This window comes from Microcaecilia unicolor, chromosome 3 (genome assembly GCF_901765095.1).
Source record: "Microcaecilia unicolor chromosome 3, aMicUni1.1, whole genome shotgun sequence".
Taxonomy (NCBI): Eukaryota; Metazoa; Chordata; class Amphibia; order Gymnophiona; family Siphonopidae; genus Microcaecilia; species Microcaecilia unicolor.
Genome location: NC_044033.1, coordinates 477,779,468 through 477,796,159, shown reverse-complemented (window position 1 = coordinate 477,796,159; position 16,692 = coordinate 477,779,468). Strand labels below are relative to the sequence as shown.

General features: G+C 43.9%; 1 protein-coding gene across 17 annotated transcripts in view; it reads right to left on the bottom strand.

Moving 5' to 3' along the window:
* Positions 1 to 16,692, bottom strand: part of RIMS1 (regulating synaptic membrane exocytosis 1) — an 871,728-nt gene that overhangs the window by 89,430 nt on the left and 765,606 nt on the right. Inside the window, exon 1 of one of the 17 annotated variants that reach the window (XM_030199035.1) lies at positions 6,119 to 6,209. The exons of the other annotated variants lie outside the window; for them this stretch is intronic. The gene's annotated coding sequence lies outside the window, so the exon portion shown is untranslated. Of the gene's footprint in view, positions 1 to 6,118; positions 6,210 to 16,692 lie in introns of those variants that run through there. 17 annotated transcript variants of the gene reach the window in all.

The following is a 16,692-nucleotide window of genomic DNA, read 5'->3' as shown; positions in this document are numbered from 1 at the left end:
TTCTGACCTCCAGCACACTCCCAAAATGGGGAAGTGGATCAAGGCTCAACTTGAAGCTGGAATCAAATGTAGCTGGTACAGCAAGGTGGCATGGAGAAGATGGATCCAAAGATGACAAAATATTAGTTGCTGCAGTGACGACAACATGTACTCTGCACACAGGTGCAGGGGTTAACACCTAAAGAAACCGGAATTGGAGGAAATCATAAAGGGAGGGCATCTGGACTGATCTGGTTGGATTAAAGGAAAGGAAATTATCAGGTAAAACATATTTTTTCCTTCCTGGTCAACCAGCCCAGCCCAGACTAATGGGATGTAGCAAAGCAGTGTCCCTAGTAGGGCTGGAAAAAAATCCAAGAACAAAGAGGCAAGAAGGCTGAAGACAACCTCCAAAATACAACTATGATACCTAGACCCCTTAGGAGATCCTAACTAGATGCCGCAGGAAAGAGGCAACAAATAGCCCTCCTAAGAACAACAAAGGACGATAGTAAATCCCAAACTGTGGTCACGGCTATTAATCCCAGGAAGGGATAAGACCACAGATAATCAGCCAGAGCATACTGACCGGGCAAAACACTATGCTCCTCTGCCAAAGATAGCCAGAGGGGCAAAGTAAGAATGTTAGTGTCCTGAGACTCAGGAGAGCCTGTATGATGTGGACTAGAGCCCCAGGAACCGCTGAACCAATTCATGAAATATGCATCCTCAGAGGATAGAGGATGCCTCGCCTATGACAGCACCTGTGAAGAGCCCAGAAGAAGGGATGAATCTTCACTCCTTTGTCAAGAGGGATTCGTAGCCCACTATGTGAAAACAGGCAAGGTAAACACCTTGAGAAGGCAAGGAAGAAGCATTACAAACAGGGAATGGACAGGCCCCCCAAGGGCATGTAAGGAGAGATCAATATCCTGCAATACTCTGTACTAACACACCATAGATGGTAGGAAGGTGTGCCCCAAGATATAGACAAAGGCCAAGTGCGCTCCACCACCAGGAGAGGAAGAGTAAAATGCTAGAGATATCTTATACCCTGCATATAGAGACTGAGCCAGGACCTAAACCACAGTGGGACCTGCACTGTAACCCCAGACAAAAACCTACTGAGACCGCTTAATGAGAAAAGAATTCAGCTGCATCCCCTTCGAATAGTGTGTCCCACCAGCTGAGAGGGAGCTGATTGCAAAACCTAGAAAAGAAGCCATGCTTAATATGCCGACCCACAATCAGCCCAAGTCACTGAGGAGGAGAAAGTCCAATATGCAGAGATGGGATTGTACCCAAAATTGCAGAGAGGGAACCATGGTCCACATTCAGGGATGAGATGTGCTACCCATCAAGAGACTTAGATGCGGACAAAATGAGAGCCGATGATGCCATACGAAGGAGTGAAGAAGTTGTGCCCAGCAAGCAGATATGGAGGTGTACCCTACAGGCAGAGCTGAAGCAGAGCATTAGAGGGCAGAGATGGAGTTGCACCCAATGTCCACCATAGAGGGAAGCTGTATCTAATATTACAAAAGGGAGCTGCGGTGAACATACCAAGATGGAGTCACGCTCCACATGCAAAGCCAGAGACATGCTCAACCAGCAAAAATAGAGCCACACTCAACATGTAAAGATGGAGCTGCACTCAAAATCCAAAGATGGAGCCACAATCAACCTGCAGAGTCTGATGTACTCTCAACATACAGAGATGGAGAAACATGGAGCAAACAATGATGGACCTGCACCCCACGTCCAGAGACAGAAGAGCATGCAGGGATGAAACTGAACACAACCAGCACAGATGGAGTAGTACTCAACCGGCAGAAGGGGAGTGGCACCCAACAGTCATATATGGAGCAGTGGGCAACAGGTAGCGACAGAGTTGCGCCCAACATTCCTAGAAGGAGGGAAAGGGCCATAGTCTGCTATTGAGACAGACATGGGAAACAACTGCTTGCCCTGGGATTTGTAGTATGGTATGATGCCATGATTTGGGTTTCTGCCAGGTACTTGTGACCTGGCTTGGCCACTGTTTGGAAAACAGGATACTGGGCTAGATGGACCATTGGTCTGACCCAGTATGGCTACTCTTACATTATGTTCTTATGAATTATGCTCTACTTGCAAATATGGAGCTGGGCACTCACCCTGTCGAGATGGAGCTGGGAGCTCACCCTGTCGAGATGAAGCCAGGTGCTGAATATGCAGATATGGAGTGCTCAACATGCTGAAATGGAGCTATGTGCTCAACAGGTTGAGATGGAGTGAGCACACAACAGGTAGAGATGGAGCTGTGCATAAATGGAGCCATGCTGAGCATGCAGAGATGGATTTATGCTCAGCCTGCAGAGGCAGAGATGCACTGAAATTGTAGAGCAGAAGCCTGCATCCCAAACTCAGAGATGGAGCTGATCTCAACCTGCCGAGATGGAGCTGCACTCAACCTGGAAAGAAGGAGCTATGCTCCCTAGGCCAAGGTGGAGATGTGCTGAACCGGCCAAAGAGGACCTGCAGCAACCAGCAGAGATGAAGGTGCGCCCCAATGGCAGCGACAGAGCTGTGCCCAACGCAGAGAGGAAGCCATACCCAATAGGCAGATATGAAGGTATGCTCCACAGAGAATGTTGGAACTGTGCCCAATCTGCTGAGATGGAACTGTGGAGGATAAGTGCTGAGCTGGCACAGGATGATCTTGAAAGACAATCCTGAGTGAGAGCCACAGAAAAGGGATCTACTCTCACTCCAGAACTGCAAGCCTGTCTACTTTAGAGGAGAGAGGCAGAGATAGCTGAGGTCCTCCTCACCAGGAAGAACCCAGCAAAGAAAGAGATAGGACATCAGCCTGGGAAACCCCCAATAGAGCCAAAAGAGAGGCTTTCTTCTACAGAAGAAGGCTGCTCCAAGGGCATCCTAAAGAAGGAACAGCCAAGCAGAGCTACAGCTGTATTCTGCAAAAATGAGCCAAGAAAGAGGATAGAGCAGCTGGACACCGAAGCACATGAAAAGGCATCTTTCCTAAACGAGCCAGCCTATAAACCAGTGCGCTCAGAGAACTGCCGAATGGCCGAAGTCCCTAAATCAAGCCAGGTTTCTGCCAGGTACTTGTGACCTGAATTGACCACTGTTGGAAGCAGGATACTGGGCTAGATGAACCATTGTTCTGACCAAGTGTGGCTATTCTTATGTTCTTACTGTCACAAATGAGTGTAGGGTCACTTCAGAGCCCAAATCAAGCAGCTGCCTCATAGGGTGCCCACACAGAATACACCCTTTCCAGGTAGAACAAACCAGTGAAAGGCCCTGCACTACCCAAGAGACAATATATGATATGTCATCCTAGTAAAGAACAATAGGTAGCTGTAACCTCAAATACCACCAGGTCAGTGTACCACCGAGAATAAAGAGGTGGCGCAGTGAAGCCAGCCACTGCCCCAGACTGCATTGCCTTAGGCCAAGCCCAGCCAGGCTGCCATGTAGGTGAATATGAACTACAACTGTGAATGGTGATGAAAGTAGGGAACTGAAAAGGCCGACACCCAGGACAGAAGGGGAGGTCACCAAGGATACCAGGCAAAAATAGCTGTAGCAACCCTAAAGTGCTGCTTGGAGAACCCAGACAGAGTGCTTCACTATCCCCCAAGCAAGCAAAAATTCACTAAACCCCGGGAAGAAGCCTATGCTGCTGTACCCGAGGCGGGGGGGGGGGGGGGGGGGAGGAGGGGGGAGGAGGGTGTAGTAGAAAAGCAGAGAGACCTTCTAACCCGAAGCAAGTAGTCCAATGTCTGGAGCAAGATAGGGCGAACAATGCCTGAAATATGAGCTCCCATCAACATTAAACACCAGTGGTCGGCCTGAAAATAAAAAATCCTAGGAAGAGCCACTAATAATGGCTGCCAGAAGGTTGCCAGCAGACTGCGAAGGTTGACCAGAGAAACTGCACCCACTATGCCAGAAAGGGACACCTTGCTCACGCAGCTGCCATAGACCAGTCAACGCAACAGTGTGAAAAGGAATCCGAAAATATGGTTCTGCAACCAAAAGAACCACAAGTCCATGGAGTTTGATGCAATAATAAAAAAGATTCAAGTGGGCTGGTAGTGAGCCGAGGCACACTGTATTAGTAGAGACACGCCAGAAGCATGCAGATCCTGAAGAAAAAACTACCATGAAACTGGAGGGAAAACAAGCTGAAGGCAAAGGCAGTGTGTGACCATCAGAGAGAAAGGCAGTGCCTCTGCTCATAAGGAGAAAGACACCCTAAAACTGGGTCACCAGCATACCCCTGGCTCCACTGTCACCCAGACAGACAGGCTGAAACAGAAGCCAACCACGAGGCACCAAGAGGAGCTTAGCGAACTGCCCACCATCTGCTAGGAGACAGAGAATATACTGAGCATTCCAGGCTGTACAATACCCTTAAGGGGCATATTACTTGGAACTGTTTTTAGTTCTGCTGGTGAATGGACATAACCCATTGGTCTGGACTGGCCTGGTGGATGACAAGAAGTAAATAAATAATCATGCAGCCAAATTCCTCAGCAGTGTGACCTACAAACAACCCCCCCCCCCTCAACATACACACACATCCATTTTCCTACTCTGTTGATTTGTTCCTTATCCCCCAACCCCCCCCTGATTACAATAATTAACACCTCTCCCGAATGTATACCCCTCCGATTCCCCTAACCCCCCTCCTAACAGCACAACTGGGTCAAGGGAGAGGCCTGCCCACATGCAGCCTTCTGAACCCGTCCTCCATCCTACTTGGCCTCCCAGGCCACTCATCACTCCCGAATCTTACCTGGAGGTGACTGTTACTGGTACCATGGGTTTGGATAGGATTGGTCCCCAGCTCTGGCTCACAAAATAATTGTTATGACCACTAGTAGTAGTTTCATAAAAGGCTTACCCCATAGAAGTAGTACCATGAGACTACTTCAAGGGCTCATAGAAGCCGTTTTGTGATCATGTTATTTAGAATAGACTACTGGGGAAGTTTACTTAACTCAATCGTAACATGACTGTATTGCCAAGCAACAAGTAATATGAAAAGTATCTTTTATTTTTCAACTATTCTGGATGTGATGGTATCCTTTCCATTGTTGTTGTGGTGCAGACCCTGGTACTAAATAATTCTGTTTTTCACAATCTCAACAACCCCATCAATACACAATTTAATAAAGCTATTGCAGTTTGAATTTTGGCTTAATGCTGTGACCCCTACTGGGGCGTATCAAAAAATTATTCATTAAGTATTGGAGGTGGATGTGGGGCATGTCTAAAGGGATAAGAAAAATTGTGCCGGCATGGTATACATTTTTACAGTTATCTGTAGTGCCAAATAACAGCAACATATAATGCAGAAATGCAGTTCCACACACTGTTGTAAATTCTTTGGTAGCTTGTTTCAAAATTCTTTCTTAAGCCACTAAAACTATAAAAATTTCAGAGCAAATAAATGCATAAAACAGAATGGAATAAAATTCCAAACAAAACAAAACCCCAGAAAATGCAATGTAGCTAAAGTTAAAAAAAAAATAGGTTGAATGAGATTTCCCATTTATTCAGGAAAAACGTTTTCTAAAATAAAGCTGTCGCCTGAAGATTTTCATTTCAAAATGGTTGTTCCCACCCCACAAGTAATTACATTTATCACCAAAAACATTACATTTGTATTGGAATATAAACTTGTATACCAGAAACCAGCATTTTGAACAGTTCCTTTATGAATAAGCAATACCTATTTCTTATCCTATATTAAAGCAAAAGGATATTACAATAGCCTACTGATAGAACTTTTCACCTTCAAACATGAAGAAACTTTCATATTCTTAGAGCATGTTGTCTGTATGGAAAAGTATTCTCTATATGCTTTTCTATTACAACCACTTGTGCCTCTGCACTCACTGATACTGTATTGTCACTCTGAAGAACACTATGCTGCTTTCGAAATCTTTTCTACGCTATCTAGTTTACTTGAGTATTGAAGCTTCAGCTTACTATAGCAATGTGCATTTCATTTCAGCTCAGATCCCAGAACTGAGCATATTGCTTCTGTCAATTCCTGAATCTGTCACAGCAAATATGTCACAACTTTTATGGGAAAATATACAACCAAAAGAAAACTTACCAGCTGTGGCTAGGCACAAAATATTCTCTTGAATGTTAACCACAATACAGTGTACTCCCCAGGGGAAAATGGGAAGGCACAAGAGTGTCCTTCAAAGTCTTGTGCTTTTTTCTGAATAGAGTAATCTGTGATGTCTCTGCATAGTCTTTTTTTTTTTTTTAATCTCTTGGCACAATAAGGTGCATTTAGCTTGCTCCAGTTCCAAGCTCTTTAACAAGTGATTACATTATGGGGCCATGCAGTGAAATGTGTTGAATGAAATATTAAATACATTGCACTGTGATGTTCTAAGGAGATGGAAGAACTGAGCACAGACAATTTCGATAGTTCATGGTTGCTTGCAGATAAGCACCAGTTTTCTGGACTCATTTTGATGGCAATTTTGAGACGCCAAAGTTCTCTCCTTCCTTGTGGATACTACGCTGTTATTCTGCTTTGGTTTGCAGATTTTGTGGGCTTTTAGCCTAGTAATTTATATACATTGATTCTATTGACCTCTGATGTAGGTGTTTGTGGATGAAACATGGCTTTTGTCAGGTCTAATAAAGGACTCTTGACTTTCTCATGATTGAATGATCCATGGTGCTTTATTGTTTCTTCATTGCTGGGTGTGCTTTGACCCTCTTTTCTTCTGCTGCTTTCAAATAAGCACCAGTTTGCTGGACTCGTTTTATTAACATTATCATTTCTGTAAAGGGGCTCAAGAATTTAAGTACAAGGATAGGGAAGTTTTATGTAGTGTGACACATGGAAAGGAATGCTATAACAGGTTGCCTATGTGTAAAGATCAAGTAGGTGCTTATTTCAAGCCTATTCTGCAAAGACACAGAGGTGCCTATTTGTCTCTGTAATACACTAGAAGCAACATGTTAGAAAGTGCATTTAAACTGAAGACATAGACATGCAGCAGGTGTAAATGTTCACTCATACAGTACATGTGTACCTGTATTTTATAAACAATGGTGGCAATTCTATGAAGTTGCACTAAAATACAGGTACTACAAAAGGACACACATAGCTCCAATTCTATAATGGTATTAGGGTGCGCTTAACCTGTTATAAAACACTAGCGCAAAGCAACCTTGGTGCACAGATATCTAGGCATGACTGCTTATGTAAACCCTCTGGTGGTGAAGCAAGTCAGGAAAATTGATGTTAACAAGTCAAGGCCCATGGTAATGAGCTTCTCAGTAAAACTCAACACAAACCAGGGAATGTAACAATAAAATTAAATTTATTATACCATTGATAACCAGATGTTCCAAAATTATAATTTTTCTTCCAACCAACCAAATGTCAATAATGCTTATATAATCTAATTTCAGAGTTAAGGCACAAAGTGACATCACAAGAACAATTTCTGATAAGTATAACTTTATGACTAAACATTGACACATTTTGTCACCAACCTATTCTGTTAAATCAGTTTTCCTTTACAACTTGACACTTTGTTACCCCTTTTTATCTTTCAGGTTCAGAAGTGATTCTACCTCTATCTTTTCTCTATATTTCTTTTATATTTCTGTGTACAGTCTTGTCCTAAGATTGCACACTTTCCAGATACCTCAGTCACTTAAATTCAGTGCTCTGTTTCCAGTGAACTCTCTTGTTTTGGCTGGCTGTGCACCTTGATGACCTCCAGTGATATCAGGAATCCTCACAGGTAAGCAATTCCCCCCCTCAGAGCCTCAGAGCACCTACTCGCCTGACTTTAACAAAATGAAAAGAAGGAAAATCCTGCCTCCCTATGTGTTTGTATGTAATCTCTTTATACATTCTTAACTAATATGACTGTCTTCTAACTTACCCTTTAAAAGAAATGGATGACTATGAGGTATATTTTCAAAGCACTTAGACTTACAAAGTTGCATAGTAACCTATGGAACTTTGTAAGTCTAAGTGCTTTCAAAATGAGCCCCTAAGTACCCTGACTTCTCCCAACCCTCCATTTCCTTTAATTCCCCACATTCCACATTCACTCTATATCTTTTTCTCTCTTTTCCTTACAGTACTTAAACACAGTGTCAGTATGGTTCCACCATGTTGGCTTTCATGCTATCACAATCCTCTCATGAACTGCACAGATAGAGCTCTGATACTCTGAGCTTCTCTGTCACCTTAAAAAAATTTCTGGCACTTTCCACATACCATGTAAATTCTAATTGCTAACAAAATACATAACTATCAACCACTTTCACAGCATTTCCAGTCATGAAATATTAATTCTCAATATTAATATTAATATTAACCATTGAAAGAAATCATAGGCCTAGGTTTTCTGCTATTATAAATTGTACAGTCAGTCAGTGAAGGAATCTTTGGGGAGTTCGGTAGCAAGTATTCAATGACACACACTGAAGGCCATGGCAAACATACAGAAGGGGGTCTGCTCAGAAATTAAATGAGATGGTCACGTAGAAGTTATGTAAATAACGGGGATAGGTCTTTATGTAAAATACCTGGCATATAGTATAACTCTATCATACAGGCAGCAGTTTTTTCCAGCATTCCTGGCAGCGGTAGCGTTGTACACGCTGCCTTTGGCTCTGCCCCGAAGCCTTCTCTTCAAGTTCCTGTTCCCGCATAGGTGGGAACAGGAACTTTAAGAGGAGGCTTCCGTGGCAGACCGAAGGCAGCGTGTACATCGCTACCGCTGCCAGGAACGCTGGAAAAGACTGCTGCCTGCGCCGGAGGGAGGGAGGAAGAGAGGGGGTAAACGGAGTCACCATCTTGGACCTCGCGGGGGGGAGCAGAGGGAAGATGGATGGGACTGGGAGGGGTGGGGAGCAGAGGGAAGGAACAGAAGATGGATGGGACTGGGAGCGTTGGGAGCAGAGGGAAGGACCAGGAGATGGATTGGACTGGGAGGGGTGGGGAGCAGAGGGAAGGAGCAACAGATGGATGGGACTGGGAGTGTTGGGAGCAGAGGGAAGGAGCAAGAGATGGATTGGACTGGGAGGGGTGGGGAGCAGAGGGAAGGAGCAAGAGATGGATTGGATTGGGAGGGGTGGGGAGCAGAGGGAAGGAGCAGGAGATGGATGGGGTTGGGAAAGTTGGGAGCAGAGGGAAGGACCAGGAGATGGATGGGACTGGGAGCAGAGGGAAGGACCAGGAGATGGATTGGACTGGGAGGGGTTGGGAGGGGTGGGGAGCAGAGGAAGGAGCAACAGATGGATGGGACTGGGAGCATTGGGAGCAGAGGGAAGGAGCAAGAGATGGTTGGGACTGGGAGGGGTGGGGAGCAGAGGGAAGGAGCAACAGATGGATGGGACTGGGAGGGTGGGGAGCAGAGGGAAGCGTACTGGAAAGAAGACACTGCATAAAACAGAAGACACTGGGATCAAAGCGAATAGAAAAACTAAATGATCAGACAACAAAGGTAAATAAAAGTATTTTATTCATAATTTATTAATTGAAATGTGTCAGCTTTTTGAAATGTGCATCTGTGATATTTTGCCTGTAAATTTCATTTCCTTCCTCCATATTAGCATATTCATTTGCATATGTATATATGCAAATGATATGCTAATATGCTCCGCCCATTCTTTGCCCCCCCCCCCCCCAAATGAAACAGTCAAACTACGCCTATGAGCTGCTCTATCTCCTTTTTAAATGCTGATGCCTCTTGATCTCTCACTTTTCTTTCCTCTTACTAGTACAAAGCCAATATAGACAACAAATCCCTGTAATCCTGTAGTTCCCTGTTATAGGCTCTTTCAGAGCACATGTCCAGCTCCCTGTGTCTTATCAAACTCTTTCCATTGACTTGCTTTGTTTTCTAAGCATGATGGGGAAGTTGCCCCCCCCCCCCCATCTTCTCTCTCCTTTGAGCCTGTAGAGTTAGTATGCAGCATATCTCCTCTGTGAACTGAAAGTACCTAGACTGTATTTTCTTGTATGACCCCCTTTAAGCTACTGTAATGCTATCAAGATTTTACCAGTATAAAAATATATACAGCATCACTACTCAGTGTGTTGCTGAATTACTCCTAGCTTCTCTCTTAGATGGGGAAAGAGTTGGTGGAGAACAGACTCACGGTTTGCAACACAAAAACTCTTGTCCAGCACATCTGAACTGTAAGTTATTTTTCCTTGTTTGATTACTGCATTAAAGAAGATTTTGGCTCAAGAGTTCTGAGTCTTCTCATACTGATATCCTACACTCTGGTTTGAACTGCATGCCAATCAACCAAATGAGAAAGCAGAACAATTCCTGCTAATTTTTTCCTGAAACATTCTCATAATCTCCTTCACATATTCACACATATCCTTCTTGCATATTGTTTCCCTCCCAACTGCCTAAACTGCCAGTTTAGAATGTTCAAGTCCCAGTGCTGTTGCTGGCTCCTGAGCCCACCGGTCACTGCCATTACGAGAGTATAGTATTTGTTTGGCCTGGGCAGAGAGGTGGCTGCTAGCTCATGCTGTCAGTGACTAGTGGGCTCACAAGTGAGCAGCAGCAGCAGCAATGGAACTTTAAAGTTCTGAACTTCTGGTTTAGGCCATTGGGAGGGAAATGATATGCAGCTGTTGGGTACATTTTTTCCCCAAACTACTTTTCCCTTCATACCTGGCTAAAGTCTTCTCCTGTTTTTCCGTATAATTTCTATTCTGCATCTGAGCCCTCTGCATGGCTCAGCTCTGGAGCCGGCAGCATATGACTCCACCTGACTCAGGTGCGAGCCCTACTCTGCTGCGAACATGCGCGTGAAAACAATACTTCCAGGTCTGCAGGACTTCCCTCAAAACTTCTGCCTTCCTTTTAAGCTTCATTTCCCAGCAGTCCTGACTTCAAGACCACGCAGGCCGCAGCCTCTCTGTCACTTCTGTGCATGTATCGGGCCTTCTGGGTTTCCATACATGCATGGAAATCATTCCAGAAACCCTGATGCAGCCCCAGAGCTTCCTAGCCAGCCCAGGAAAACCTCTGGCAGCTGCTCAGCACTCAAGATGACCCATGGCATTCCCATGGGCTCCACCTCTCCTCCTGATTGTCCAAGCCGACATGCCCTTCATCCAGGTGAGCATTTTTTTAAAACCCTGGTTACACCATGTCAAAGGCAGACCTAAGTTGCCGTGCTTTTGTGCCTTGCAGTATGCACAACTTTACAGATTAACACCTAATGTGTGTATTTGCAATTAAGGGGTACTAATCCCATACATAAATGCTAGTATTTTTATTTATTTAAGACATTTATACCCGACATTACCGCAAGTTATACTCAAGTTCAGCGTGGCTAACAACTGAAATTAAGTAATGTGGAGGGGCATAATCGAACGTCGCCGGCCAAATAGATCGCCGGCGATCTATGTTTTTTTTTTTCGATAATACGGTTTAGCCCGGCCAAATGCCGTGGAGTTCGCCGGTTTGAGATGGCCGGGTTTGTTTTTCAGCGATAATGGAAAGTTATGTCGGCCATCTCAAACCCCGGCCAAATTCAAAGCATTTGGCTGTGGGAGGAGCCAGCATTTTGAGTGCACTGCCCCCCCCTGACATGCCAGGACACCAACCAGCCACCCTAGGGGTCACTGCGGTGGACTTCAGAAAAGCTCCCACCACGTGCATAGCTCCCTTACTTTGGGAGCTGAGTCCCCCAAACCCACTACCCACAAATGTACTGCACCCACTAAAATTGCTCCAGGGACCTGCATACAACCTGTAGGACTTATTGCTGCTGTATAACTTTGGCACACCAGTTCACACCTGAAGACTAATCTCTCTGAAAAAGTCCTTTCTTGAAATAACCACGTTTACTTACAGTTAACTGCAGATCAGAGGTTGTGCCCCACTGGCAAAGAGTCCCCTGGTACTAAGATTAGCAGTAGGTCAGAGCTGGCACAATGGTGTACAATGCCCTCTTTCAGCACCATTCAAGGTAAGAACTACGTTCTCTAAGGTGGGTAACACAGGAAAGGGAACTAAAACTGGCTTACAAAAATGGCCACTACCGCATGGACTACAACAGGAAACAAAACAGGGCACACTCTGACCCAGTTAGCAGGGGGGAAAAGCACCATGGGAGTACAGCCCAGTACCCTACACCCACCACAATGCATTGCTAATGTGACTCTCTGCAGGGCACCTAACAGAAAAGGTGTCACACTCACCCCAGAGCCACATCGCAACCAGGGAAAGGCTGTCAGAGGATACAACACATTCTGCTGTCATGGAGGTGGGTACGGCATTTGAGGCTGGCATACAGGCTGGAAAAAAGGTTTTTAGTTTTATTTTTTTTAGTTTGGAAGGGGATTGGTGACCACTGGGGGAGTATGGGGAGGTTATCCCCCATTCTCTCCAGTGGTCATCTGGTCAGTTGGGGCACTTTTTTGAGGCTTGGTCGTGAAAATAAAAGGACCAAGTAAAGCCGGCGAAATACTGCTTAACGCCGCTTTTGTTTTCCATTATCGGTGAAAGCCGGCCATCTGGTAGCCACGCCCATGCCCGCCCATGTCCCGCCTTTGCTAATCTACCGACATGCCCCCTTGAACTTTCGCCGGCAAAGCGATGGGAAAGCGGCGATGCTGTCAAAAATGCCGCTTTCGATTATACCGATTTTGCCGCTTTTAAGAAATCGCCGGCCATCTCCCGATTTATGTCAGAAGATGGCCGGTGATCACTTTCGATTATAAGCTGGATAGTAACATAGTAGATGACGGCAGAAAAAGACCTGCACGGTCCATCCAGTCTGCCCAACAAGATAAACTCATATGTGCTACTTTTTGTGTATACCTTACCTTGATTTGTACCGGTCCTTTTCAGGGCACAGACCGTATAAGTCTGCCCAGCACTATCCCCGTCTCCCAACCACCAGCCCCGCCTCCCACCACCGGTTCTGGCACAGACCGTATAAGTCTGCCCAGCACCATCCCCGCCTCCCGCCACCGGCTCTGCTACCCAATCTCGGCTAAGCTCCTTAGGATCCATTCCTTCTGAACAAGATTCTTTTATGTTTATCCCATGCATGTTTGAATTCCGTTACCATTTTCATTTCCACCACCTCCCGTGGGAGGGCATTCCAAGCATCCACTACTCTCTCTGTGAAAAAATACTTCCTGACATTTTTCTTGAATCTGCCCCCCTTCAGAGTAGTCAATAATAAGTGTACAACAATCATCTTACAATACTGTCAATATTTGAAATATAGACAAATAAGAGAAGATACAGTGTGCACTATTTGGACAAGTAAGGACATAGTTAATCAGTGATACACAAGATAACATGCAAGTTAATTAATCCTGGAATTCATAAACTATTGATAACAAACTATGAAAAGAATTGTTTTAACATCTTATGAAACTGTGTGCAATTATGTTGATGTCTAGTAGATTTCAGGAGACAGTTCCAACATTTAGTGCCCTGATAAGTGAAGTCTACTGAAAGAACTGATTTGTAACAGTATTGTTACAATTTGTAACATTAATTAACATTAATTTGGAAAACAGAAAATCGGTCATTTCCAGCAGCAATAAAAATGGCCTTAGCACAGGGGAAAGACCCACGTATGAGCACGCTAAGGCCACTTTCTACTGTAGTTTTGTAAAAGGACCCCTCAGTAAACAGACCCCATGTGGGTTAATACACTGAATATCCAGGTCTAGGGCAGTCACCAGGAGCTATCACTGCACTTGATGTACAGCGACAACAGCCAACAACTACCCTGTTAACTCAGGACAGCATTTTTGCTGTTCCAAGTTAACTGGGGATCCACTGGGGCATCACAGCTGGTCATCACCCTAGTTCTAAGTTCTATCCTCATTCTTCCCTCTGAACTGAATTGGCTTCATTGCATTTGCCATGCTGGGAATCACTACCATGGCTTAGTAAAAGAAGCCCTAAGTGAAAATCCACTGCTGCTATGAGAGTCAAGCTGGTACTCAACGGAAATTCATAATCAACATTTGCCAACAAGCTGCACCATTCTCAGGGGTCCCAACAGGATATTTTGTTTCACCTAACCAGGGCTACTTCAGGGGACAGACATTTTTATTTATTTATTTAATGTATTTTTCAGCATATTTTATCTGCTAACAGTGGTGTGCATTTAAACTCATTACTGTTTATTTATTGGCTTCATGCAGCTATAATTTTGCAAATTCCCTCTGGTTCTCAATTTTGATTCTCTCTCTTCATTTTTAGTATCCTAGGTAGGTTATTCCCTTATCTCTTATTTGTCCTGTTTGTTTGTCCTAATTAGACTGTAAGCTCTGTCAAGCAGGGACTGTCTCTTCATGTTCAAGTGTACAGCACATGTCTAGTAGCGCTATAGAAATGCTGAGTAGTAGTAGTAGGTTTCCTATTAGTTTTTTAGTAAACATATTTATATTTTTAATGGTGTGTATGAACCTTTATCACATTTTCTTTATTGTATATAGACACATTATTTATTTTTTTATTTACTAGTCACATATATAAACACTTTTTATATTTTTCTCTCTTATTCTTGTCACATTTTTAAACAATTATCACTTTGCATTTTAGTTGTAACACATATTTTGGAGAATCCAATCTATGAATAGCATTTTATGTGCACCTCGTATCCATATTCACTATTTTCATTATTTGTTTTGTTATATGCATATCGTTTTTGTATTAATGGTTATTTATATTTATGTTGTCTTGAGGGCCCCCGACGAAGGCTAAGCATGCCGAAACACGACCTTTGTTGGGTTTTACCTGTATTTATCACTGGTGAATAAACAGTCTGGAACATTTCAACTGAATGTCCTTGAAATCTGTGGTCTTTGAACTTGTGGTTTTAGTGACTTCCACCCTTTTGGCTTTTGCTTGCTGCTCTTTTGTGAAAGATCTTGTGTTCTCCTTTTTTTCTGACTTTTTTGTTCTAACATAATGTCATTTAATTTATGTACAGTTTGATAAGTTTAACACAATTAAGCATGGAATTATACTGGAGTCATATGAATGAAGGAAAGAGGAAGGTGGATTTCAGAAAGGTTAAGACAAATGGAAAAAAAGGGTATTAATATGGGTGAAATGAGGTGTTAATAAATAAATCTCATTGCTAGGGTCTTTGGTCCTATGTCCATAACTAGGTGGCCTAGAATTGCCCTTATCAGGTAATCATTTATTTGAATCAGATATTTTCAGATGACACTGATCCATAGATTGAGTGATGGTGGTATTATTACAGCTTTTAGAAGAAATCAGTAAGCATAAAAGCAATCAAAAAGATTATCAGCTGTTAAGCAAATATATCAGTGCTTCCCAAATCTGGTCCCGGAGGCACCGCAGCCAGTCAGGTTTTCAGGATATCCACAATGATTATGAGACAGATGTGCAGTGGAGGGACTGAATGCAAATATGTGTCAGGCATATTCAGTGCTACTACACAATCAAGGTTCATTTAATTCCATTATCATTATCATAAAGTGGATATAGTTATTACATAGTGGAGGAGTGGCCTAGTGGTTAGGGTGGTGGACTTTGGTCCTGAGGAATTGAGTTTGATTCCCACTTCAGGCACAGGCAGCTCCTTGTGACTCTAGGCAAGTCACTTAAACTTCCGTTGCCCCATGTAAGCTGCATTGAGCCTGCCATGAGTGGGAAAGCGCGGGGTACAAAAGTAACAAAAAAATAACTACACACATAATAGTCTTAACTCATATAATTTTATTGTACTACAAATATCAAATACAAACCCATCTCTATATTAAATAATAAAACACATATTTTTCCAAATCCAATTACACCTCTTATAATTTAAGATACTTTCCAGTGTTACTTGTGGATTCCAAACTAGTAGTGGTTCAAGCTTACACAGTCTTTATAACACACTTTCAAATTGCAGTAACTATGTTGAAATTTCCTTGTAAACCACTATCATCAATCTTCAACTGTGATAATGTCCATTATATTTCTTGCCAACTTTCGGCTTCCACAATGTCATTGTCCAAACGCTAAACTGCCAGATCCTTGTTCTAATGTAGCTTAATGCCATCAGCCTGTTATTGACAACCCAACATGGTCCATGTTTCACTATTGCGTCTTCAGGGGTTGAAACTATTCATGAAAACTCTCTGCCTGGATACAAAGAGCTGAACGCTCCAACAGTAACACCACTGGCAAAAAGACATCAATGCCTGGATGGTCCTGGGCAGGTTGCTGTAGGTCTGGTGTTGCAAGTTTCTCTCATCTTCTCCCGGCTGCTCCTGGGCAGGCTGTTCTGGGGCTTAGTGTGGGTGATTGCCCTCATCGTGGCTGGGCTGGCCCTGGGCCAGTTGTTGAGCAGCTGGAGGGTGCCCTCTATTTGTAAAAGGTTTGCAAATGAGATCAACACATCACAAATGGCTTGCATAGTTGTGAAGCTGGCTGTCAAGAGGCAAGGACCGGGACAACTATGGGCAGTTGTTGTTACCTGGGGACATGTCTAAGGTGTGGCGCCAATGAGATGACATTGCAGGGAACGGTGGAGGCAATAATATCAGAGCTGTTCATCCTCTGAGAGGGTTGTTTGGCTATGGGCAAACAGGATGGGTTCTGGCACTGCTAGAGGGCCCTGAGTGAGCAAGCACTGGCTGGGAGATAATATGACACTGTGCTGCTGGACAGATGGAGC